The 24614-nt window shown below is 42.3% G+C and overlaps 2 protein-coding genes across 16 annotated transcripts in view; one reads left to right on the top strand and one right to left on the bottom strand.

Annotated features, from left to right (window-relative positions):
• DYNC1I1 (dynein cytoplasmic 1 intermediate chain 1) overlaps positions 1-3713 on the bottom strand; it is a 182582-nt gene extending 178869 nt beyond the window's left edge. For 2 of the 4 annotated variants that reach the window (XM_079301007.1, XM_079301009.1), the window contains exon 1: positions 3477-3713. The gene's annotated coding sequence lies outside the window, so the exon portion shown is untranslated. The remainder of the gene's footprint in view (positions 1-3476) is intronic. The other 2 variants (XM_079301010.1, XM_079301008.1) reach the window with 2 other exon arrangements.
• SGCE (sarcoglycan epsilon) overlaps positions 1-24614 on the top strand; it is a 452776-nt gene that overhangs the window by 153970 nt on the left and 274192 nt on the right. The window lies entirely within an intron of this gene.

Below are 24614 nucleotides of genomic sequence, written 5' to 3'. Positions count from 1 at the left end.
AGAATGCTTTTGCTTCAAAAGGTACAACAAAAATCACAGAAGAAGCACAGCAGAAAATGAAGGAGTACAGTTTTAAGCTCAGTAAGAGTTAGTACATCACCTGTCACAGATTATCAGAGATGTCCTGTATCTGTAAGATCTAGTGGCTCACACATTAGTGTTCTTCACAGTTTCCTGCAGCTCCTGCCATCTGCCTGGAAGTAGCCATTTTTCCCAGAAAAGTTGGCAAGATGATGCCACCTAAAATGAACAGCACTGGGGGAGCAAGCTCCTGTATACTGTCTTATTTTGAGTCTTGCAGATGGCCAAGTGAACAACAGCTCTCAATGCCATCTCTAACTAAAAAAGAGCTAGCACACTTTTAGAAGGATTATTACCAAGTAGCAAATGGACATATTGCATCAATCTGAGATTTAGACTGAGTCTGGGTCTTTCTGTTAATGTTAATCATTCCTGCATTACCTTTCTGCCTGCTTTCAAACAGCTTAGGGGAAGGAAGACCATTCGAGCCCTCATCTGAAAAGCAAGCCCCCATATGGACATGTAAATATGACTCACCTGCAGGACTTATGTTGCTCTGATGAACAGAAATAAAGCTACATTGGCAAAGCACAGTTTTACTAACACATGTTGCATCTCTACTAAGGGCATTTTGCCATCATATTCCATCAGTATTTTGGCTGGAAAATGTCGCTTTTAAACACAGATTGCATCTAGAGTCATTATGCTTTTTTTTTCATTTAAGGTTTTTAAAATAAAAATCTGTAAGTATCAGAGAGTATTGCACTGAGAGGTCATTATATCTGACTATGGCAGAGAGCTTGAGGCTGTATCTCTGTGGATATGAATAACCCTGCGCACCTCTGTGAGGATTTCAGAGTTACTTCCCTCCAACTTATCTGAAAATTAAAGCCCATGGAAAGGACAAGGAGGATCATTCTGTTAACATACCATCACCACCTCCAAGAAACTTATTTTGGCACTAGGTATTGGTAATGCTAAAAGATGCCTAATTACTACTTCTGCTGCTGGTCAAACCAAGCCAAAGGAGCTCAACAGGGCACTCAAGGCATAGCCCTGGTTAATAAGCCTGAGTAGTCCTAGAGTGACCATAAATATGTTTAAAATCTCTGTAAGAACTAAAGTTTGAGGAGCTGAAAGATACCAAATGATTAACTGATTCACAAGCAAGAGTAAATGAAGCTTTCAAAAACAATACTGCCTTTCTATACGCTTATGATTTTTCTATTTAAATCCCTTATCTTTTTCCCTTCCAGCCCATTTCACATCATTGTCCAATATCCTGCAATGGTGGTGCCTCTAACACAGCATGTTAGACAGAGCAACCAGCTCTATCTAGTATTTCCCCTCTCTCTCCTTGCAGGCTGGAAAACAGAGGGCAGCAAGGAATGCTTTTGGAAACCTGCCTTACAAAAGGAAAAATTACAAGGGACTAAATCTGTTCATTTATTTGAAAATAAGGCATGTAAGTTCTTGTTGCATCATTCAGAGAACCTACACTGAAGACAGCTGCTAAAGCAAAGCTTTTACCAATGGGAGGCATAACAGGAACCAGAAACCTGAAGTTGGAAAAATACACTGGAAAACAAACATATTTCAATAATGAAAAAACTAGCCACTGAAAGGCATCACAAAAGAGGGCAGCTCACTGCCCTTCCTTCTATAGAAAGAGCTGGAAGGTCAGCTTCTTAATTTAGGATCTGTAGGGTACAAAATAATATTTCCCTGACTATTCTTTGAGTAGCTAGATTTCCAAACTTCCAGTAATTACTACATGTGTAAGGTGTGGTTTATTGCTGCTCCTTAAAAGATTCCTCTCCTAAACTGTGGATAAAGCAGCACTACAGTAAGTGCACTTTCATGGTAGACTAATTAGAGGCAGAGGTGTTTAGAGCTGAGAGAAATCTAGCCAATCCAACTCTAAACCATCTTTTGGATCTCCACATACCTGGCCCTCAGAAGTCTCACTTATCAAGGAAGATAACAGATAAGTCCCAGTCTTCAAAAAAGTCTGTTCACAGAGAAGATACAGAAGAGACCACACATTTTGTATTTTTATGGACTGTAGGTGGATGATTTTGGGAAAAGAAAATAAAGCAGAGTATGAGTGTCACAGTGAGCACTCCCATGGGGAGAAGACCTGGATGCAGACCCAAGGTACTTAGCAAGAACAAATGAGGCACTTCAACAAAGCACATTGACAGTAACAGAAATTAAATTCCCTGATTGCTCTGATAACACCATCTATCAGGAGACAGGCAGTCCTGGGACCCAGGATTTCCATTCTGAAACAGGTTTTGCAGTCCCATGCTTCATGATACTTAGTGCCATTCCCAAAGCAATTTTAAGTCCTCATGCAAAGCACTGACAAAATCCTGTATGTCAGGATAAATTTCCAGGTGCAAACACCAAAGTCACATGCCAACTTCATGTTGGGTCCTTCCATCTCATACCCTCTATATTAGCAGGCTAGATTGCTTGATCTGCATGAATCCTTATGTTACATGCATTTGTAGCTCCAATCTGTACTTTCTGTCAATTGCAATATTGACAGAAAAACAAACTTTGTTCCAGTCCATAAAACGGGGGATTTGTCCAGGAAATCTGGGGATTTACATTCTCTGCTGACCATGGGGGATTCCCGGGATGAGGTAGCTGCAATAACATCCTTTTGAAAATCTATTTTACTGGACCACCAGTGCAATAACTCCCTCCCTCCCTCCTTGTTTCACCCTTTTAGGGAACTACCTTAAGAAGGGGGAAAGATCTATGTGTCTGCTGTCGACCCGGACTTGAGTAAACCCACTAAGGCTCACACTCTGCTAAGAATTAGAGATGAAAAACTTTTATCACTCCCTTTTAAGCTGTTCGGCGCTCAGGCACCAGCCGGGAGCCCTCGGCCGAGAGGCGCCCAAGGGACCGGAGCAGGTGCCGAGCCTCGCTCACCGCAGCGCTCCCGCAGGTGAGCCGCGGGCTGCCGGAGCCACCGCGGGCAGCGGGAGTGCCCGCTCGCCCAGCCGGGATGTCCGCTCGCCCGGCCGGGGGATGCCCGCTCGCCCGGCCGGGGGATGCCCGCTCGCCCGGCCGGGGGATGTCCGCTCGCCCAGCCGGGATGTCCGCTCGCCCGGCCGGGGGATGCCCGCTCGCCCAGCCGGGATACCCGCTCGCCCGGCCGGGATACCCGCTCGCCCGGCCGGGGGATGCCCGCTCGCCCAGCCGGGATACCCGCTCGCCCAGCCGGGGGATGCCCGCTCGCCCAGCCGGGATGCCCGCTCGCCCAGCCGGGCCGCTTGCCCGGGGAGCGCCTCCGGCGGCCGCGCCAGGTTCCGCGGTCGATGCGCATCCCGCGGAGCGCTCCCGCCCCGCTCCTCCGCCGGCAGCGCCGGGCCCCAAGGGCAGCCCGCACTCGCCGCTCCGGCACGGCCCCGCCGATCCCGGCCCCGCGGGAGCCTCACCTCCGCCAGCGGCCGGGAGATGCGGAGCGGCTCCCGGAGCCCTGCAGCGCTCACCGACCCTCGCCGCCGGGGGAGCAGAGGGATGCTCCGCTGACTGAAGGGAAGCTGAGCCGAGCCGAGCCGAGCCGCCCGCCGCTGCGGCAGGACCGGCTGAATCTGCTGTCTCACGATGGACAGGCTCCTCCCGAGAGCTGCTGCTGCCGCTTTCCTCCTCCCGCCTCCTCCTCCTCCTCCGCCCCGCGCCCCCGGTAGCGACACCCCCGCCGCCCGCGGGGCCGGGGCGGGGCCGGGGCCGCGGGCAGGTGGCGGCGGGGCGGCTCCGTGTCCCCGCCCGTTCCCCCGGCTGCTCCGGCCTCCAGCGCGCCCGCTCGGCTCCTCCGCGCTCCCCTCGCTGTCACCCCCACAGCGGTGCAGGCTGCGCCCCACAGCAGCCGAGCCGGCGCTGCCCGGCGGTCAGCACAGCACCGGCTTCAGCCCTACGACACGGGGCAGCATCCCCCGGAGCTCCGCAGCATCCCTGACACCGTCCCATGGCTGCAGCCCTCAGCCCCACGGCGGCCGAGGCAGCAAACCCACCACCATCCTCACGGCAGCAGCTGGCAGCCCCACAAAGGCTTAGCCACCACCCCCTAAGGTACCCAGGGTATTCCACCCTGGCCATCAGCCTCGCATCCTGGCACCAGACTCCTGCTTAGTCCTATCCCTTTCTGGGAGGAAAGGAAAATCTGTGCCCTTTGGTACCATGGTTTGTTCATTAAAAATGTGATGTCCTGGACATTTGACTCACTGTTGTCCATCCCTCTGGTCCAATAGAGCAGGAAAGGTACCCCCTAGAACCTTGTCCCTGCAGCCTATCTCTTGTTTTCTTTTGGTGGGAAACACTAATTCCAGCCACTGTCATTGGAGGTCCAGGTCTGTCCTGGGAAGAATGAGGAATACCCAGCCCACTGAAAAGCCAAAAAGTGTTCACATCACCTCCAGTTCCTGCCACGCCCAGACAGACACCCGGCCAGGGGACAAAGAATCCTGAAGAGCAACAAAAGCGTCCATTGCTCATGAGGATACAGTGAAGAAATAACAGTTTCTCAATTTAATTGGAGTTGAATCAGGAAAGATTCATCTTTTGCTCTCCTGTGAAAGTCCTTAAAGAGCAACATCTGCTTCTGCAGGTTGCATATGGAAAAACCCCCTATGGTTTCAAATGGACAATCTGAATAAGTTTTGAGTTTGGGGCATTTGGTTTGCAACTATTAAAACAAGGCCCTTTCAAATATCAGACACCCAAAACTGAACTTCAGAAACTGACTTTTGCTTTTGAAAGTGTTAGAGTGTTTGCCTTAGCTTTAACATCAATGCCATAGGGTTTGTTTAGGTTCCTTTGAATTGCATGTCACTTGCAAATTCCCTGCAAACTCAGATTGCTCTAAATGATTCCTGACCTAAGAGGGCCTTGGAGTCGTTTAGTCTTCCTGAACTGACAGATGAGGCTGGCTCTCCATGATGAGATCCTGATATTGTTAACATGCTGCCCTATCCATATAACCATGATGTCATGGTATCACTCAAATATCATGACATCACATGGTATGATGATACCAGGCATACTAAATATGTCATAAATGGGTTTCTAGAGCTTGTTAAGCCCTACATTTTTTGTTACAAAGTAATGGTATTTTCTGTTCAGCAAGTACATGAGATATTTCTTTATAAAATTCTGTAAACCCCGGTTCAATGGGACACAATTTTGATATCTGTTATATTCACATTTGCCAGAGGTGATTTAGTCTTTTGAAAGTTAAAAAAATAAAAGAATGAAAATGCATAGGTCAAGGAAAAACTGTTTAAAAATCATTAAACATAATGACAGAATTAGTAAAATTATTATTTAAAAGTGGGGAATTTTATACAGAGGAGTTCAGAAATAACTTCAGTGGCCAAGAAAGTATATTTAAAACACACGAATTTCTCCTCAAAATCAACTGTTGTAAGGAAATTTGGAGAGAAGGAATCCTAGGTAGTATAGGTTAGGTGTTCCTACAAGTAACAACCTCCAGGAACCCAAGAAAAATTTTTGAGCAGGAATAACAAATTTCCCTACAAGTGATGCTCTTAAGGTCCTCTTTGACCTTAATCTCACCATTGTCTTCTCTAATCTCCTATGGCAAAAGGTCTCACCTTTTTTCCCATTTTTGTGGATTTCTTGCTTTAGTATGCAAATTCTGTTGTCAATAATTTTACAAGGCAGGGATAAAACCTTCATACACCAAGAAGATATGATTGTATCCACTTTTCAAAACAAAATATTTATAATCAATAATGCCTTTGTAACTACTTTAAATGAAAAGTATCCAGTCATTTCAGTATACCCCATTTATTTTATATTTTCCCATCAAAGACAAACCCATAATATTATTCAACTCAATATATTCTGCTAGTAGCATTATCTACTTACATATGTCGTAATCATCAGATGAATGTGGAGTAGCACAGAGTTAAGGTTTCTTTCCAAACTTTTATGTTTTCATTCTGTGAGTTCAGAAGGTGGTTATTGTAGCCCCAGATTGCTTTATGAGAACAACAGAGAGCAAACTGCAAACTAAGCAATTACAGATGTCTGACAAGCTGCCCTCCCTGCTGCAGAGGTCAGTTGTACATGGACACAGAGCCACCACGCTGTCATCTGAAGAGAAATCAAAGATTAGAGGAAAGTTTGAGATCCATCACAGACCATGGATTGTGCAGAAAAAGCCTATTGTTAAAATTACAAAAAATCATTGTCTGCCTGTCTCCCCTCCTCTAGCCTACACACATGTAAAATGTAGAGGTTTCCATGCACATTAATAAGTGCAATATTTTGTTAATTGCTAGATTGGAAAAGTTCAAGGGAAAACAACCTGACATGTTTTCTTTTTGAAGTTACTTTATATAGAGTGGTTCACATTTAAGTTATTAATGAAGATGGGTTTAAGTTGCTCTGGCAAACGAATATATGTTCATGATGCAATATAAGAAAAATAATTAGTAATAATTAGTAATGCATTGCATTTCCCTGCCTCAGGCACCAGCAACTCCTACATCACAGCGGGCATTAATAAATGAGCAAACCCTCTAGGAAGTTTGTGCCACTTGAAGATTAAAAATTAATTTCAAAGCAGACATTTCTAAGGCTTAGTGGAAATGGCAGCACATTTTAAACACTTTGTATGGTAGGCATAACCTAGGCTTGGCAAATAACAGAGGATGTTGCAAAATGCCTTCCAGCTTTTCAAAAGCAATAATTTAAACAAAGGATCAAAAGACAGAATGGAAGCAAGGTTTTGAAAAAGTGAGGAATATCACTTCTGAAGTCAGGTTTACTGCTACAGCAGTAAAGTCACTATGGGGCACTATTCCACATGGCTTCAGAAATCTTTCCTTCACAAGTGAACTAGTTAGTTATCCATGTAAGAAATGCATGGGTGGTTGATCAGTTAAAAAAAAAATAGGAAAGTATTGGAGAGCTTTTTGCTTTTTTTTGTTTGCTGAAATCAGTTAGATCTCTGAGAAGATCCCTAGTTGAAATTTCTGCAAGTCTGAATATCCACAATACATTCGGGAATACAGATGAAGATTTCAAAGGTATCTGGTACACAGTCACTAATAATTCCTCTGTCAATTTATTTCCTATTGGTGAAACACATGTACAAAGCCAAAAAACCCCACGTATCTTAAAATGGACAAATTCGTTCTCAGAAAAAACATCAATAATAAGATTATGTATACAAGTAGGTAGAGGGAGATCTGTGGCAGATGGGTGAGTTCCATATTGTTCTGGATTTGGGTTACTCTCCAAACACGTTGCAACTGTGTGCTCTTAGAAACAATTATTTCAGGGACAGGCCCTTATCTAAGCCTCTTTTCTTGCTTTGTTCCTCATTTTCCTACAACATTGTCACCAAAAAGTTGCTGTCCTAAAAGTTGTTGCATTTGGAACCAAGGTACAAGAAATGGCCTGCAAGAAACAAAGGCTCCAGAAATTTTGTTACTACCTTTGTAAATAGCAGATGCTTGCCATGTAATGAAACCGATTCCTTTTATTTGAAAATATTCAGAGTACTGGGAAGGGCTTAGAAACATGACAGCAAAGCAGCCAACCTGGGAAGGAAGTGGAACATTCTGGGAGATGCTTCCCCAAGTTCCTGGCAATTGTCACACGGAGTCTGCAGCATGGAAAGGACTTCAGGCTTGAGTGGTTTTACTGTTCTGAATTACTGAGGAAGTTGCAAAAGGAGAGCTCCACAGCTGGAGTGGCAGCACCTGGAATTGAAATAGGCTTTGGACAGGATTGGACAGTTTAGGGAACAGAGACTCTGAAGTGCTCTCCTAAAAACCAAGCTACACAGTTGTCTCCATTCACCTCTGTTTTGAACTCCTGGGAGCTCAATAGTTTTGTTGGAGAGAACAAAAGAAATGTCTGAGTATACAGAATTACCAGCAGCACATAGCTATCTTTGCAATTATTGTGCTCTTTCTATAAAAGGTTGTCTCATTTCCCCATGCCACCTTTGGTTTGAAGTCCACACCTTTATGTTTGATTTAAAACAATAATAATTTGCATTTTTGCAAACACCAAAAGATGCTACTCCTTTATAGGATTCCTGAGACTTCCCAAATATTAACTTGAAGCTTAGCTTTTTACATACAAGGTGATTCATAAATTTCATGCGTCATGAAAATGTATTAAAATGTATGAAAGCAGACAAGTGCTATTTTTGACAACAAATTGAACCTTATGGCAAATAATTCATACAATTGAAGGTAGAAATGCATTATATAGAGAAAATTCTTAAGGAAAGTGTTTATCTAAAATGTCTCTTTGAAATGTCCCTTATTTTTCATGTTTTGTTCTGCCCCAGACAGTCATCTTTGCTCACTGTTTCATTATGCCTTAACCATGAACTGGATGAAATAATTGGTGTGAATTAATAGAAAATTCTAGCCTTAATGTCTTATCTACAGACACACCATCAGTAGGTGCTAATTACAGTAATGATCTGGATCTTTGTGGAAGGTGTCAGTGCACAATGAAAGTTTTCAAGCAGTGACCTAGCTCTGAGTTTATGGTGCAGTATTGGAAAACCACTTACCTGGGGCCTGAGGCATCCAGCCCTGGCCATGGCTGCCATTTTTTAACCATGCTCTTCTCATACATACCCACTGCTTATTGACAAATACATCTGTAATTTTTCTTTTCCCTCACCTTCATTTTTCCTGACTTAAAGTCTCCAGATGAGGATAAGTAGCTGTGCTTGCCTGGAGGCCTGGATGCCACTCACAGAGGGAAGATGAAAGCAGCAGCAGAGAAATATAACAGTTTAATCTTCTTAAAAGGGGATAGCTGATAAAGCAGTTCTGAGGTGGTCTTGTTCCACTGCTTCAAAGTGCTGTTTGGTTAAGGGAATTTATTGTTGCACTGTGTGAGCATGATTATTTCAGCATTGCTTCTGATCCCGAATAGCTGTCATTGCCTAGAGTTGTAGATGGGTATGGTTTTTTTTTTTTCATTGAAATCTAAAAATAAGTACTGGAGGAGTTGGGGAAATTTTCTAATGAATGCTATGAGCTTTCAGACACAGCAACCATGGTAGCAAGGAAGCCTAAAGGAAAAGATATGGCAGCACTGACTGTTCCACCAAGGCAAGGCAAATTAAAATTCAGCATACAAGAGGTCTTCATACCCAGGCTTTTAGAAAATCAAATCAACTATACATTTCAGTCCAGAGGAAGGAGGCTGCTTCCACACACGTCAAAATGAATAGGACTGTTTAGCATGGCATGAACAGGGCTATCTGCCCTCACTTCATGGTGGAACAGAGTGCTGCAGGTGTGACATATGGCAGGTAAGGTGATTTGGAAACCCTCAGCTCACAGGACACTGAGATTATGACTTGGAACTGAAAGGAGACAAGCATCCAGTGTCAGTTTAGACATTGTGGTGCATGACAATGATTCTCCTTGATCTCCCCACAGTTTTTAACACTCCCATGTCCTGAAAAGGATGTCCGTGCTTGGTCGGCAGCACAATTCTGACATTTTTGCTTTGAGGGATGCCTATGTCACTCTCATGTAAAAACAAGTAACACATCTCCACTAAACCTTATTAGGTAGACATCTCATGCCCTGTACCATTCTCAAGGACTGGCTGCCTGCTCTGTCCAGGCATGACAGAACTATGCCTGCATCAGAAGGCATCTCTAGAATGAAGTGCCAGGGATAAGACTGAATCTTATACACTGAGAACAAAACCTCCTGCTCACTCTTCTTGACATGGAGGTTAGTGAAGACTGCAGAAGAGATGGAGGCAGAAGGCTTAGGAAATTGTACACTAGATGGTTATAAAGCCAGTGACAATTAGAGTAAATAGGGATTAGGAAAAGTTAGGGCCTGGGAGAAACTTTAGGTCTGGACAGGGTCAGAACAAGCAGCTCTGCAAGATATAGGCAAGAGTCCAAAAAGCTATAGACCTGAAGGACTGGGAGGGTCTGAAAGTGGCACCTGCCCTGTCTACTTGGATTGTAGTAGAGGAACTCACCCCTAAGCCTTTTGAGGAGGAAAGGTCTGGCAGCTGCTGCAGAGGCTGAGGTGACAGTAGCTCCAGGGGTAGTTCTCTGTGAATAAATGACAGCAGTCACAGCACAATCATTCCCCAAGTGGTAAAGGGAGAGGTGGTGAATGTCAAAGGTGTTTCTGCTGTGATGTCAAGTTTAGATGTCAATCTAGTACAGCCCAGATGATGTTGAGACAGAAATGGAAGGAGGAAAGATGCTATGTCTGTACTTCCACCCCCAAAAAATGAGGTATCTGCCTGAAATTCATGGTCCCAAGCAGCAGCAACTTGTCCTATCTCTGGGACTGTGATCATCAAGTACAGCAGGGCCTCACCTGATAGTTGGCTTCCCTTTCCTACATCAGCTTGACAGAGCTCATTATTTGGAGGGCTGGGATAGTAATTGACAGTAGGAAACATATACCTGACAAATTGCACAGTTACAACAGTGCTGTGCAGTGCCAAAGAGCCTCAGCAATTTTTTGTGGAATAGTTGTATCCTCTGTTTACTGGAGTGCATTAAACACCTTTAGAAAACAGCCCAAAATATGAAACAGTTGATTGAGAAGATTAAGCTGATGCTAGAAGAATTTTTTTTTCCTGGGAAGCTGTATGCTGGAAGTGATGAGCTACAGTGGAGACTAGGGAGAGAAGGGCAGTATAAGGGTGGTCAAGGTTGATGTTTCTAGGTCTCTCCTACCTCCTGGGCTGTTAAAAGTATTCAGACTGTGGTGGCCAAATCATCTAAGTTCCATATTTCCATGTAGCCTATGAGACATCTGGCAATGGTCTGCAGAAAGAAAGGGAAAACGTATAATCTAGTCAGAAGAGAAGTACTGTGCATTGGCTTGGTGGGGTCTCAGTGATGAGCAATCAGCACAGTCATTAGTAGACACCTTGTGTTTGCATTGATATCTTACTGCCTGTCATGCTGGATGCAAAAAGTCATGTTAAAAGTCATGACTTGTTTCTTGCCCTATGAACTTACTCCCTCACTGAAGCAATTTTGTCACATCTGAGAGTCATCCCAGAGTCAGACAGTGCTTAGCTCCTGGAAATGGTTGTTTCCTTGTGGAGGAAGAAGCCATGGTAAGACAGGAACTGATTTCATACATGTGCACTGTTTGACCTGCTTAAAGAAGGGCTACTGAGCCCCATCCATCAGGGCTGATGCAGAGCTGCCATGAGTCTAACTGGCTGTATGGTGTCAAGAATCTGAGGAAAGCATGAAAAAGGACCTCAACATAAACTTAGGATCCCATTTTCCCCATAAAACTTGTCTATCTAAATCTGCCAATGTTGTCTTGACTTTTTTTGGCAGTATTTGCCCAAGGAACTGCTGTGCCTTGCTGCAAGTCTGTCCTACCCCAGCTACTCCTGACATAAGGTATTTCTTCTCAACATATCACATAGCAGAAGGTAGTGATTGACTGAGGTGTGGGAATCCTCCACTTGCGGCTGGAGATCTGCTGTCCCTAGTAGTGCTGCTGTCCTCCAGCCCTGCAGTGATGCTGGCATTTCTGGGACCTTGTGTTACAAGGGGAGGGTCTCATTGTTGGGAAAGGGCATGGGCTTCCAAGGTCTTTTTCACAGTATTGCAGTATCACAGTATAACTAGGTTGGAAGAGACCTCCAAGATCATCAAGTCCAATCCACACACCAACACCTCAACTAGACCATGGCACCAAGTGCCACATCCAGTCTTTTTTTAAATACATCCAGGGATGGTGACTCCACCACCTCCTCAGGCAAAGCACAATAATACTTTATTATTCTTTTCATAAAAAAATTCTTCCTAATATCCAACCTGTGTCTCCCCTGGCACAGCTTGAGACTGTGTCCAATCGTTCTGTCAGTGCTGCCTGGAGAAAATGCAGGACTCAGCACTTGGACTTGTTAAAATTCATCTTATTGGACTCTGCCCATCCATCCAACCATTTCAGGTCTCTCTTCAGAGCCTTCCTACCTTCCAACAGATCTGCAGGAGAGCTATGTGTGCTACATGGGAGAGGGGTCCCAGCCCTGCGGCTGCCTTGCAGCACCTTGGCAAACAGCTCAGGGATGCTGGAGCACTGAACAGCTCCAGCTGCAGCCTTCAATGCCTCCAGGCTTCCCTCTAAATAAGCAGGGGAGGGAGGTACCTGCTGCATGACTGAATACAGGCTTTGGGAGATGCCTGTAGCCTAAATGAGGATGGCACCTTTTAGTCAGATGAACTACACATCAACTATACCCATCCATTGTGAAATCCCGGGTAACTGCACATTGTGGGAGATTCACTCCTGGTCACAGTCTGCAGTCACAGCTAATGGCAAGGCAGGGGCTTTGCTGCAGCCTTGGGACTGTGTACTGCACATGGTGTGCCACCAGCTTGTATCTCAGCAGCCCTCCCTGTTTCTGTGTCAGTGGCTAGTGCTGCCCCTTTCTCCCTGGGCTGCACCTGCTGTGCCGTGTTACCTTTGATACCTTCCTTTACATAATTGCCTGACAGCTGCCAGCAGTCCATATCTGCTTCCTGCATCTCACCATTTCCCAGCAGCACAGCTGCCAGGTCTGGCACTTCTTGCTAATGCCTCTCCAAAATCATCCAGGAGTAGTAACTCATTAGCAGGATTTAGTTTTTGAAAATTAACTGTCAGACTTTGCAGTACAGTACAGATGCAAAATCCTCTTCACCACCAGCAGCTTTTATTAATGTGTTATAAATATGATTATAGCAAGGCAAAATGATGATTACATGAAATTATGTTGAAAGCATTGTAAGCAGCTTAGGAGTAAAAAGTTTACAGAGGTGCTGCAATTGTCCCCCCATGGTATTACACATCCTAAAAATCCTGTTCCAGGGTTACATAGGAAAAGAAAACACAGCAGACCTCATAAAGATCTAGAAAGGCACTGCTAACTTTACACTACATTAGTATGATGATGGAGTTTTGTGTTTGTAACCACTAATCAGAGTAGATAAATTTATGAAAGCGTACTACTTTTCAACACATCCCCTAATAAAAACAACCCTTGTGGTATTGCTATAAATGTGTCACAGAGCTAATAGAAAAGTAACTCTCTGTGAAAAATGTCCAGCTGAACCAGAGGAACCATTACCTATGTCACACTCTACACTAGGAAGATGAATATATCCTCACCTCAGCATGGTTCTCTCATCATGACTATGATGAAAATAAAAATAGTTCTGTGTATGTGTCTAGACAATATACACACAAGAAGATATTATCATAAATGCCCTCCAGGAACCTCCTGGCTCGTTATGTTCTACAGTGTTGTTATCACTGTTTCTCTCCAGTAAATAAAAATATTTTTGGAGCATGACCAGATACTTTGCTTACCATTGATTCATCCTATATACATACTTTTTTTAAATTACTATCATGAAGATAGCTAATATTCTACCTTTTAATAAAGATTTTATCTTCCTGGTTTACCTGAAGAATGTTTTTCTATGTATAACTGGAAACCTCATTTCAATGAATTTCAATGCATGCTGAGATAGTTCTATTATTTGATTCAATGTATTTTGATTTTTCTGGGGTTTATTAATATTTGGGAGTATTCTATCCTTGTCCCAGAACTTCTGACAGGCACATAAGCTGTGACAAATTGTGCAGAAAGTTTCAGTGAGCTCTGTGAGACATGTAAGTATGCAACATTCCAGAGACAAGCCCCAGGCTCCTGTCTTTGTACAGGAGACAATGATGACTACATAGAAATCAGTGCCAAAATCCCCCTTGCTCAGAGTGCATGTAATGTGCATGTGCAATAGTTAACACTGAACAGATATGTACCATCACCCTCTGGTGTCATGTTGAAGGAGAAGTTTTTGGATTACATACCATTGCCCTGCCTCTGCAATCATTTCAGATCACCACCCTCCTTCAAGATAAGCTGAGTTAGGTACAAAGTGACTCTTGAGATATGGGATCAGTTGAGCATGGCCATTTGCACAATAAGAGAGAGGTCTGCATTTGGGAACCTCCTAAACAGATCCTCAGGTTTGTGCCATTGATGTCTGTCCCATGTTCTGCTACCCAAACTGCAGCTTCTTCCACATTTTGTGATCTCTCCCCACAGAGATGCTCACTGTAAGACTTCCACTGTAAGTGCTTTTCCTACCTCTGTCTAAATAGCTCATTTTCATAATCATTTTCAGATAAGTCAGGGTCAATCAAGTTGGTTGATGGGAAGCACTTGGATGTTCAGTCTCCAGATGAAGTGGCTGGGATCTTCAGAAGGGTGATCTGCAGCTGCACAGCACCAGTTCCTGAAAAGCCATCAGCTCATCCATGTGATGATCCTGCTCTCCATCACATAAACCTGAGATTCTGCTCCTGTACGCTAAAGATTATATATATACCATATATATATAAGGAATACTTCCTTAGTACATGAACCCATCCCTTTAGTACTTATTGCAAAAATAATTTCACTCTACATTGCTTTATTGAAAAAACTTTTCAGGAAGATATGATGGGTGAATGAAAGGGTATGGGTATATTTTATGGAAAAATATATACATGATATAACAGTGATTGGGACAGCCATCACTCATTTTTAATTTCTCTCCATTTCAATTCTCATCTAATAACTAAGTTTTATGTTTAAATTATAGGAGATATGAAAATCAGCCCTAATAAGACATTACTTGTTACAAGAACACCACTTTTGTTTCCTTACTCAACTCTGTATTTTGAATTTGTTCAAATACTCACGCTTGATACACTGCTAGTAAAATACAGTTATTCAGTATTCTCAGTCCTCCTATTTATTCAAGTTTCTCATTATATATGAGAACTTCCATTAAGAATTTAGACATTGATTGATGCTTGATCTTCCATGCTTGATCTACATGCTTGATCTACAATGGGGGTTAATACACAGAAAAGGAAAATAAAACACCTCCTTGAAGTGTAAGCATCATAATAAAGGGAGTATCACAGACTCAATTACTGCTACACAGCACCACGTTGCCACTAGGTGTCAGGAACACAATTCACTCTGCCCAGGCAGCAGGACTGACTGCAGGACTGCTTAGCTGTGGCTCACATGCCCCAAGGATACAGGGATAATTTTGTCTACATTCCTACACTTCTCAGTTAAAGGCCCCAGTGGAACTGCTCCTCACTTTGAGTTCACTTTTTTGAAAACTCTGTGTACTGGTGCACTTAGGTCTGCCCTGGTGAGCCATAGTGAGGGAGTTACAAATACAAATTAGAGGCAAAGTATAAAGAAAGCACAAGACAAGGGAGGAGTGGCAGATATTGTCAGTCTGGATTGCTGTGAGACCTCTGACATCGTCTCTCCTAAGAAAGTCACACAGAACCCAGTGAAGCATGGCCTGGATTGACATACACTGAAAACTGTCTGAACATCTCAGGCACAGAGTCTAGCCAGAGCCAGGAACCAGAAGTGTACTCAAGGGTCAGGGCTAGGTCTAATTCTGTTCAAAATCTTCATCAGCAGTCTGGATGGGGCAGAGTGTACCCTCTGCAAGTTTGCAGATGACACAAATCTAGGAGCTGGGCACAGTGACTGATTCACCAGAGGGTCGTGCTGCCATCCAGAGGGATCAAGACAGGAATGGGTGAGCAGGAACTTTAGGAGGTTCAGAAAAGGAAGGGACAAGTCCTAAATCTGGGGAGGAACAGCCCCATTCACCAGTATATGTTGGGGGACACCTAGTATATAAGGATCTTTGGAGGAGATTTGGGGTCCTGGTAGATGCAAAATTGAACATAAGCCAGCGATGTGCCTGTGCAGCAAGGAAGGCTGAAGGGAACCTGGGCTGTGTTAGGAGGAGTGCTGCCATCAGGTCAAGGAAAGTGATCTTTCCATCCCACTCACCACTGCTGAGGCCACACCTGGAGTACTATGTCCAGCTCTGAGGTCTCAGCAGAAGACAGACATGGACACACTGAAGGAAGCCCAGCAAAGATTTCATACATCTGACCACCGCCCCCTGGGCCTGGCCATTCTGCTGGTTTTTGACCTACCTTACTGCTCATCCAGCTCATATATCAACTGCTTGTTTATCAGGATCTTATGGGAGACAATGCCAAAGGCCTTACTAAAGTCCAGGTAAAAAATATTCACAGCTCTCCCCTCATCTACCAGGCCAGTCAATCATTCACAAATTTCTCAAGTTGGTCAAGCCCTTCCCCTAAGTCATGCTGATTGCTCCTGTGATTTTTTTTTTTTTTTTTTTTTGATTGTTCATGTGCCTGGAATTGGTTACCAGAATTAGCTGCTCCATCATCCTCCCAGGGATCAGGGTGAGGCTGACCAGCCTGTAGCTCCTGGGGTCCTCCTTCTTGCCCTTCTGAATGATAGAAGTGACATTTACCTTCCTCCAGTTTTCATTTACTTCTCCCAGGCATCATGAACAATCAAAGATCATTCAGGAATTATTGAAAGTGGCCTCACAATGACATCTGCCCACTCCCTCAACGTCCTGTCAGGATCCATGGACTCATGTATGTCCAATTTACTTAAGTATTCCCTGATCTGATCCTCTTTCACCAAGGGTACATGTTCCTTCATCCAGTCTTTCCCCCTGGTCTTTGGGACCTGGGATTCCTCAAGGCTAGTAAAGATGGTAAGAATGCAAAGAAGGCATTCAGAACCTCAACCTTTTCCATGTCCTGTGTAGCAGATGCCCACCTCATTGAGCAAGGTGTCCACATTTTCCCTACTTCTCCTTTTGTCACCTATGTAATTACTGAAGGCCTTCTCTCCATCACCCTGGTCTGATTCAGATCCAGCTGGATTTTAGCTTCCCAAACTTCATCTCTCAATGTTCAGACAATGATTCTCACAGGTATTCCTTGCAGGTTAGCCATCCTTGCATCCTCTTTGTGTTTGAGCATGGCCAGGAACAACTTGTTTATTTACATGGCCCTCTGAAATTTTTGCCTGAGTTTTTATTCATTGCGACAGAACAATCTTGAGTGTGTAGGAGATAAGCTTTTAATATTAACCATCTTTCTAAGCTCTACCTTTCCTCCAGGGCCTCATCCTACAGCATTTTTTCAAGATCTCTGAAGAGGCCAAAGTCTGCTTTCCTGATGTTCAGGGTTTTGACATTGCTTTTCCACCCTCCCTGCCCCTGGGATCCTGAATCCCACCATCTCATGGTCACTGCAGGCTAACCTGAATACAAGGCTGTCTTTGATCTTCACATCCCCAACAAGCCCCTCCTTGGTGAGCAGTGCACTTCTCCTAATTGGCTTCTCTATCACTTGAGGCTTGGAGGGAGAAGTTATCATAAATTCTTTCCAGGAACCTCCTGGCTTGTTATGTTCTAGTGTTGTATCACTGTTTTTCTGCAGGCAATACTATCTAAATCTGTGCTGTATATTGAACTTGTTATGCAATACATTTTACTCTGTTGATATAAACTGACTTCAGTGGCTCTGGAAGTTCATTGTGCAGGATCCACAGAACTATCCAAGATTCCTTTTGCTATGCCATCTGAGGATCTCTTTGTGTGTAGGGACTGGACTTGGGACTGGACCCTTTCTATCATGTTTTATTTTGTATGCTGTAGATAAGATTCCTATTTCATTTTTAACCATCACTGTCACCATCAGAAACATGAGATAGCCTGCAAATAATACAAAAAACAGTGTGAAAAATGTTCAGGAAAAAGAAAGATTATTTTTCAGATATCTGCAATAAAGTAACCTCCAAAGTACTTACAGATTTACTACACCCTGTAGAACTGTCTGTTGGTAACATATAACAATACTGTGAAAGGCTGGTTTGGTAGTAGTAGCCTGAATACTTTTCCAGAAAAATTGTTACTCTTGCTCAGAAATCTTTAATTATGATTCAGAGTAACACAACTAAATAATTCTTTAACTAACACCAAAAATATTCAAATGACCGACTATACACACTGAAAATTAATAAGAATAAAAATAAATAGGAATAAATAAGAGTCTTAAGTATGACTTTGCAACCAGGAGAAAGAAAGGATCAGCATTATAAGAAGAAAACATTTCAGGATCTCAGCAGACAGCATTCTTGAGCTTAGACAGTGCCACACAGGCAAATCTGACCCAGGCTGGGTTAGCTGTCATGACATCCTGCATTGCCACAGAAATCTGCTGGGGGGCAGTCTCAAGGAACATAGACAGAATTGATCAAATTCAATAATGTCTACTGCTCATTTCAAAACATTTTGCTTTCTAGACAAAATAGCTCTGGTTTTACAACATTTTGCTTTTTTTTTTTTCTGTCATTTATTAGAATATCATTACCTTTAAAAGTTTTTCTCTGATTATTCACCAAGAATGGCTACAACACATATTTCTTTTAATAGTGACATAAATTATGTTTGCACAGCGTAAGCAGGATTTCAGGAGCAAACTCCAGTTAAAAGCACTTAGCAGAAACTTACTTTTTCTGGGTCAGGAAGAATGAGCCTTTCTGTTTTGTAACAGCTTCCCTAGCAGATATTTTCACTATGCCAAAGTTGGGATACAGTAGTGTCTGTCTGCTCAGTGTCAGTTTGGAAGTCAAATTTCTGAAAGAAACTTGGGCACATAAAAGGCATTTTTTAGTTCTAAAATAATTTCCTTTATCTGATTTTAGACAGAAAACTTGAATGTATAGAATAATATCAGAAGAATTATTTTCAATTCAAATGAAAATTTTACTTTTAAACTCCATAAAATTTTCCTCCAGAGTATTACAGAATGTCTGTGTTGAATGAGAAAATAGGTTTAGCCCTCCCAGAGGACTAGATTAGATCTGACAACTTGATTAGAATCCTAAATACCCAGTTTATTTCTGTACACCTATATCATGTTTTCCCTTACCACCTCTGCTCAGAGCCAAAATAAAAACCATGTTGCATGTGGACACTTGGTCACGTGTAGGCATGCCAAGCTCTCAGACAGTGCCAGTGAATGAGGAATTGCTTCTTTCCATAGTGGGAAAAAAATTATGTGTTATGGAAACATTGACACTTCACAAACAAGAAATAGAATGTGTTTTCAATGAATTCAGCCATAAGGAGGAGAAAAGGTCCATAGAATAGCAAATATTTATCATTTTATTGTGTTAAGTTACAAGATGATATTTAAGTACTGTCTGCCAGAGTAAAATAAGAATGCCATACTGTTGCATGGCTGCCTAGTTTCCATAAACAGGATGTTTCCAATGTACCACAACTGCCATGGTTCTCACAGAAACTAGGTTGGCCAAGCTATGTTTATATCTCTTTCATATCTTCCTTAAACTAACAAATTTCTATTTATGTGAGCTAGTAGCTTCAGGTTTATGTCATGCAGCAGATATAATCCAGGCTCTAATTATGTCTAGACTTAGTTCAAATGCTCACAACCTGCTTGTTTGGAAAGTAGATGACAATAATATACTAATATACTATCTTGTTCATTGTCCTACACACTTTGTATCTTTAGTGCGGAATTGTACTGAAGTTTCTTGTAAAACCAGGGTCAGTCTCACCAGTATTTTGCTAAGGGACAGAAGTCATGTGAGTTCATACTTATGGAAAATTGATACCCTCAAAAATCTTACTGTTCACTTTGTGACTAAAGTTTTCACAGAAATCACCAAACCATTGCCCTGTATGCATATCAAACCTCATTTGAACTCTAAATTATATATGTAGTATAAAACCACTTAGTTTCTTTCTGTCCCTAAACATAAATCTGAAATAATCCTTGAAGTAAAAATAGGAAAGTGACTAGTACCCACTAAAAAATACATGACCTGAGTACACTGATGAAGGTGTTGTCTAAGTGCCTACTAAGTACACTTCTTCTTTCACTTTCCTACCCTTTTCCCAATACCAAAAACCCTGCAAGATCATCTCTCCTCAGTCACTAGCTGTGAGGTACTTTAGCATAATAGCAACAGCTAATCAGAATCCTACATGTGGTGCTATGAGTGCTAAAAAGGCCTTGTGGGATATCCATCCTAAGAGTCTACACTGTGTGGACACGGGTGGGATGGCTCAGTGAAGCGACCTAACATGTCAATCACACCTTTCACTGGCTCACAAGAGCTTTCTGACAGAGCATGGTGGCCCCACAACTGACTAAAATACCAGGAGGCTTTTTCTACTGGGGTCCTGGATAAAGCAACATTCAGTCAATTAAAATTTGACATGAAGAGCTCCATCTTACCTTTCTAATATTTTCTTACTACATCTGGAGAAGAGACAGGCAGTTCCAGGGTTTGGTGTCCTTCACTTTGCTCCTGTCACAGAGTGCTCTCAGATGTTGGTCCTCACAGCTCCTCCTTTTCGGCCCCCTGGTTGCTGGCCAGACCTCTCCAATGGTCTCTCTCAATTCAGATATCCCATATTTCTTCTGACAGTTCATCAACAGTGATGGACATGACATTGGCAGAGCACTTTTAAATCAGAAATACTGTTTATTTTAGCCATAAACAACGATGCGCACAGGGAAAAGCCTTTCAAAACAAGAATATATTTTTTCTTGTTACAAAGGTAGCCTGGTTGTGGAGGCCCAAGGGGCTGGCCCTAGGGTAGAAAACTGCAGGCCCTGAGGGGCAAGAACAGGCAAGGAGAAACACCCTTCTAGGTTGAGGTGAGAAGTGCCTCCATCCCATAGGTCTTTGCAGGTACATGTTAATATCTTGAGTTTGATTGGTCAGCACAGTTGTTCCACCCCTGTTCCACCCCCATTCACCTTATATGTATCTATCCTGGAAGGTTTTCCCCACTCCTGACCCCCATTGGCTATGTTGTGTTGCAATGCTCCACCCCTGTCACCCCACTGGTTCCCATTGTTGGTTGTCCCTCCTCTGCACCATTTTTTCCTGTTCCCATTGGACCTGGGCTCTCAGACCCACCTCTTCTGTCCCATATTTAACCCTGGCTCCATATTTTGCCTTCGAATAGTTTTATCTTTGTCCGTGGATGCTCTTTGGGACAATAAACTCTTCTTGGAGCTCCTTACAAAGTCCATCCTTCGCCTTTGTTCATCAGCAATTCAATAAGTGTGCTCCAGCCTTTGAGAGTGCTGGTCACTTGGAGAGATCTGTTGAAGTGCACTGCTTCACCTGGTCACTGACTTCCTCAGACAGTCACAAGAAAAAAATTTCAAGATATAGAATTTAACTATGCATAATGTAGGAAACTGCACAAGGGGCAAATCAGACTTTAAAAAATACTTTCCTGGAAGTCTTTAGAAATTATTGAAAAATTAAAATATGAACCCTAAAACTGACTTTTCCCTTTCAGTGTGCCTTTTGATATCTCCAATCTTAAAGAGAGAGATTTGATCCAGTTCTCACTTAAAACAACAGCTGAAATGACTGGAAACATTTAACTGAATGCAGTGGGCATTGGATTAGGACTTCATTCACACTCATTTACATCCTATCCAGTAGCCAGAAATTATGTATGTACAACTTCTCTCTGACTGAGAAGTTAACACATCACTTCAAGGATATCCCAGCAATCTCCTCTAATATCTCTTACTGCAGTAGCTATCCATAGTACTTAATATGTGCAGATGGCAAGAAGATTTTCCACCATTCTGCTGAAAATCGTCCACTTAACTAATACAACAACTCATGAGTTACTATCTGAACTCTGAGCACAGAACATTACAGCCAGCTCTTCAGCAATGCAGTAGTTAGTAAGCATACCAAGCCTGTCCATTCATCTCCTTAATGCATTTTCAGACACAGCTGTCAGATCCCTAAATACTTTAAAAAGCATTTGAAAATCTGGGTTGCATCCTGCTGGTGACAGCCCAGTTTCCCAGTCATGACACAGAATAAATATGTTCTGAAAGCATATAGGCTTTCTCTTAGGCCAAATCAAGGTTATGTACAAATACGCATAGCAGTTGAGATCAGACAGTCCATATATATTTCTGCTAGAACTGGGAAACACATCCTTTTGATGATGCTGTAAACAGTGCATCAGTCATAAAATTAAATTTTTAAAAAATTCAAATGTCAATACCTTCCTTAAAGGAAAAAAAAAAAAAAAAAGGAAGAATAAGGCATTTGCATATCTCAATGCTGGTCGTGTTGCTCAATATACTTCTGAAAAACATGTTCATTAAAATGAAAACAGTGAGACAGGACAGGACCAGACAGGGTCCCTTTCCAAAGGGAGCTGTGGAAAAAGTAACTCAACTGATGTGATTACAGGGGAGTTGTTAGGGGATATTTACATCGAGGAAAGCAATCCTATTCTGGCTGTGGTCTGGGCCCCCTTCAGCATTTCCCACTTCAGCACACTCGGGCAATGTCTGTGTCATAGGGTGATATGCTACTGCCTTTTTGGTCCCTTATCTAGATGACGAGGGACACTTAAAATGCCACCCTCAGACTACTGTGGCAACTGGCACACTGACTCAGGACAACTGTGAGATGCTCTTAAGGAGAGTTGAAAGGTCATTTGCACAGCTAATGCACCAGGAATGTTAGCTGCTACAGAGTGCTGTAATGCCAGCAACTGTGACGGTAAGCATTTGCCATATCCTGCAAACTGATCAATACCAGTACAAGTTTTGTAAAGCTGCCAGGAGCTTAGATTATGTTAACACTAACAGCAAAGAAAGAACAGCCAGAAAAGACACTGAAAATAGGAAAGATAGCAAGGCACACAGCCCTTATCACAGCCCTGAGAAAAGAATCAGGACAAACAGCTTTGGATGATCTGCACGTGTACATCTATTCCTTTGAAATGCTGGGATATGTTTCTTTACCATAGAGGGGGAAGTTAATGGAAGAGGTAGTGAATGGATGGAAATAACATGAAGTGATTTATGTTCAGGTGAGAGTGAAGACTCACAACTCCCTTGAGCAGCAGCATTCAGTCTTTAAAGTATATAAATTACATAGTTGGAAAGCTGCAAGTTGCAGGTTGTAGCCTTGTTTTATTTGGCTGTCCTAACTTTAACTGGGGTTCAATAGATCCAATTTTTCAATTTCAGACCATTAGAGAGAAGAAGGAAAGGAGGTTGTAATTTTTTTGTCTTTACTACCTTGTGATCTTTTCAGCACATAAAGGTCACCCACAGCTGATGTCAATAATCACAATCTTTACAGTTTCCTTAAAGTTCATAATTTTACAGAACTATTTCACAGGTTACTAAACCAAACCAAATTACTTCTCAGTGAGAGTGAATTGGTGCCTTTCCTATATAATTTTATGAGTTCCCTCTGGGTCTTCTCTACTCCAAGGATTTCAGCATTTGGCACAAGATTTGAAACATGAACTGACTGTAAAGGACTAGAATTATCTGGATGTTTCAAAAGTGCAGTATTAGATACTTTTCTCCAGGAATGGTTAAATAGAGACACCCTTTTTATTTGAAAGAGAAAATCCTTGTAGTCAAAATGCTCTAACAGTTCTCTTTGAGTGATTTCAGATGGAAATTTATCCCATGTTTTCAACAGTACAGTTTAATTCAGCATGTTGGTCATACCTAGCACCTAATTTCTCAAGGTGCTATGGGTTCATAACTCTGACTGAAAACCCTCAGACCTGCAAGGTCTTGCAGCCTTTATTAAGCAGCTCACACAAAACTACAGGCTGATTCTCAAAATGCAGTCCAACACTTTTTTGAGTCTTTTTCATGGAAAGGGCAAATAATACCATATTCACTTACTGTATTCCATGAAAAGAGGAGAAATATAATGAAGGTTTGACTAAAGGAAATGTGATAGAAATGTCTTTATTTGTTCAGTTGTATTAAATAGCTGGGTTTTTTTCTCTTCAAGGCCTTGAGAAGGTAATTTTCAGCAAAAATTACATCCTAACTAGGATTCTTGGCATTGATTTGATTTGACTTCTTTTAACTGAAATGCTTAGAATTTCAAAACTCTTTCCATACATGAGAGGTGATAAGCATGTACACCATTTGATGTGCATGCTGTAAGCCCAAAATTCCAATAAAAAGAAACACACATGGCAACACTCCCATGCAATATCCATTTCAGTATCTTACTCCAATTAAATCCCACATTGCTTCTTTGGTAACATTCTTACCTCTCCTTCCCATGCATCAGCATATAGGGAGGGGAGTTGCAAATAAGGAACTGTTTTTCAGGATTCCATGTAGAATATCTGGAGCAAAAAGAAGGAAAACTTGTTCTCCAACACCCAATCCAGGGGAAAGCACTTCCCTCCCTCTCAGAACGTGCTGAAAGCTAGTAAAGGCTCTTGTAGTGATTACCAAGTTTTCTCTTGTCTAGATTATCTTCAAGGTTGTTTACCTTGGATTTATTTCTTGATCTGAATAATACAATTTCAAAACATTTCTCCCGTACTGTTAACACAGAGAATAAGAATCTTATATTTCTTTCTGAGAATGAGGAAATGCCCAAATGTTCAACTTCTGTTAAATATGTATTCATAATGAGTATCCACAAAATGGAAGGTTTAACAACTCTCACTTCAACAATAGTTGTGTGTGTAAGAAGAAATTACTCTGCTTCTTGTATAAATGGAGATCCTTCACATTTTAGTGAATCTGGTTTTGTGCAGTGAAAATATGTCTTGATTTTTTTTCAAACTAAAT

This window comes from Erithacus rubecula (assembly GCF_903797595.1).
Source record: "Erithacus rubecula genome assembly, chromosome: 3".
NCBI lineage: Eukaryota > Metazoa > Chordata > Aves > Passeriformes > Muscicapidae > Erithacus > Erithacus rubecula.
This window is presented reverse-complemented; position numbering and strand designations above follow the sequence as displayed.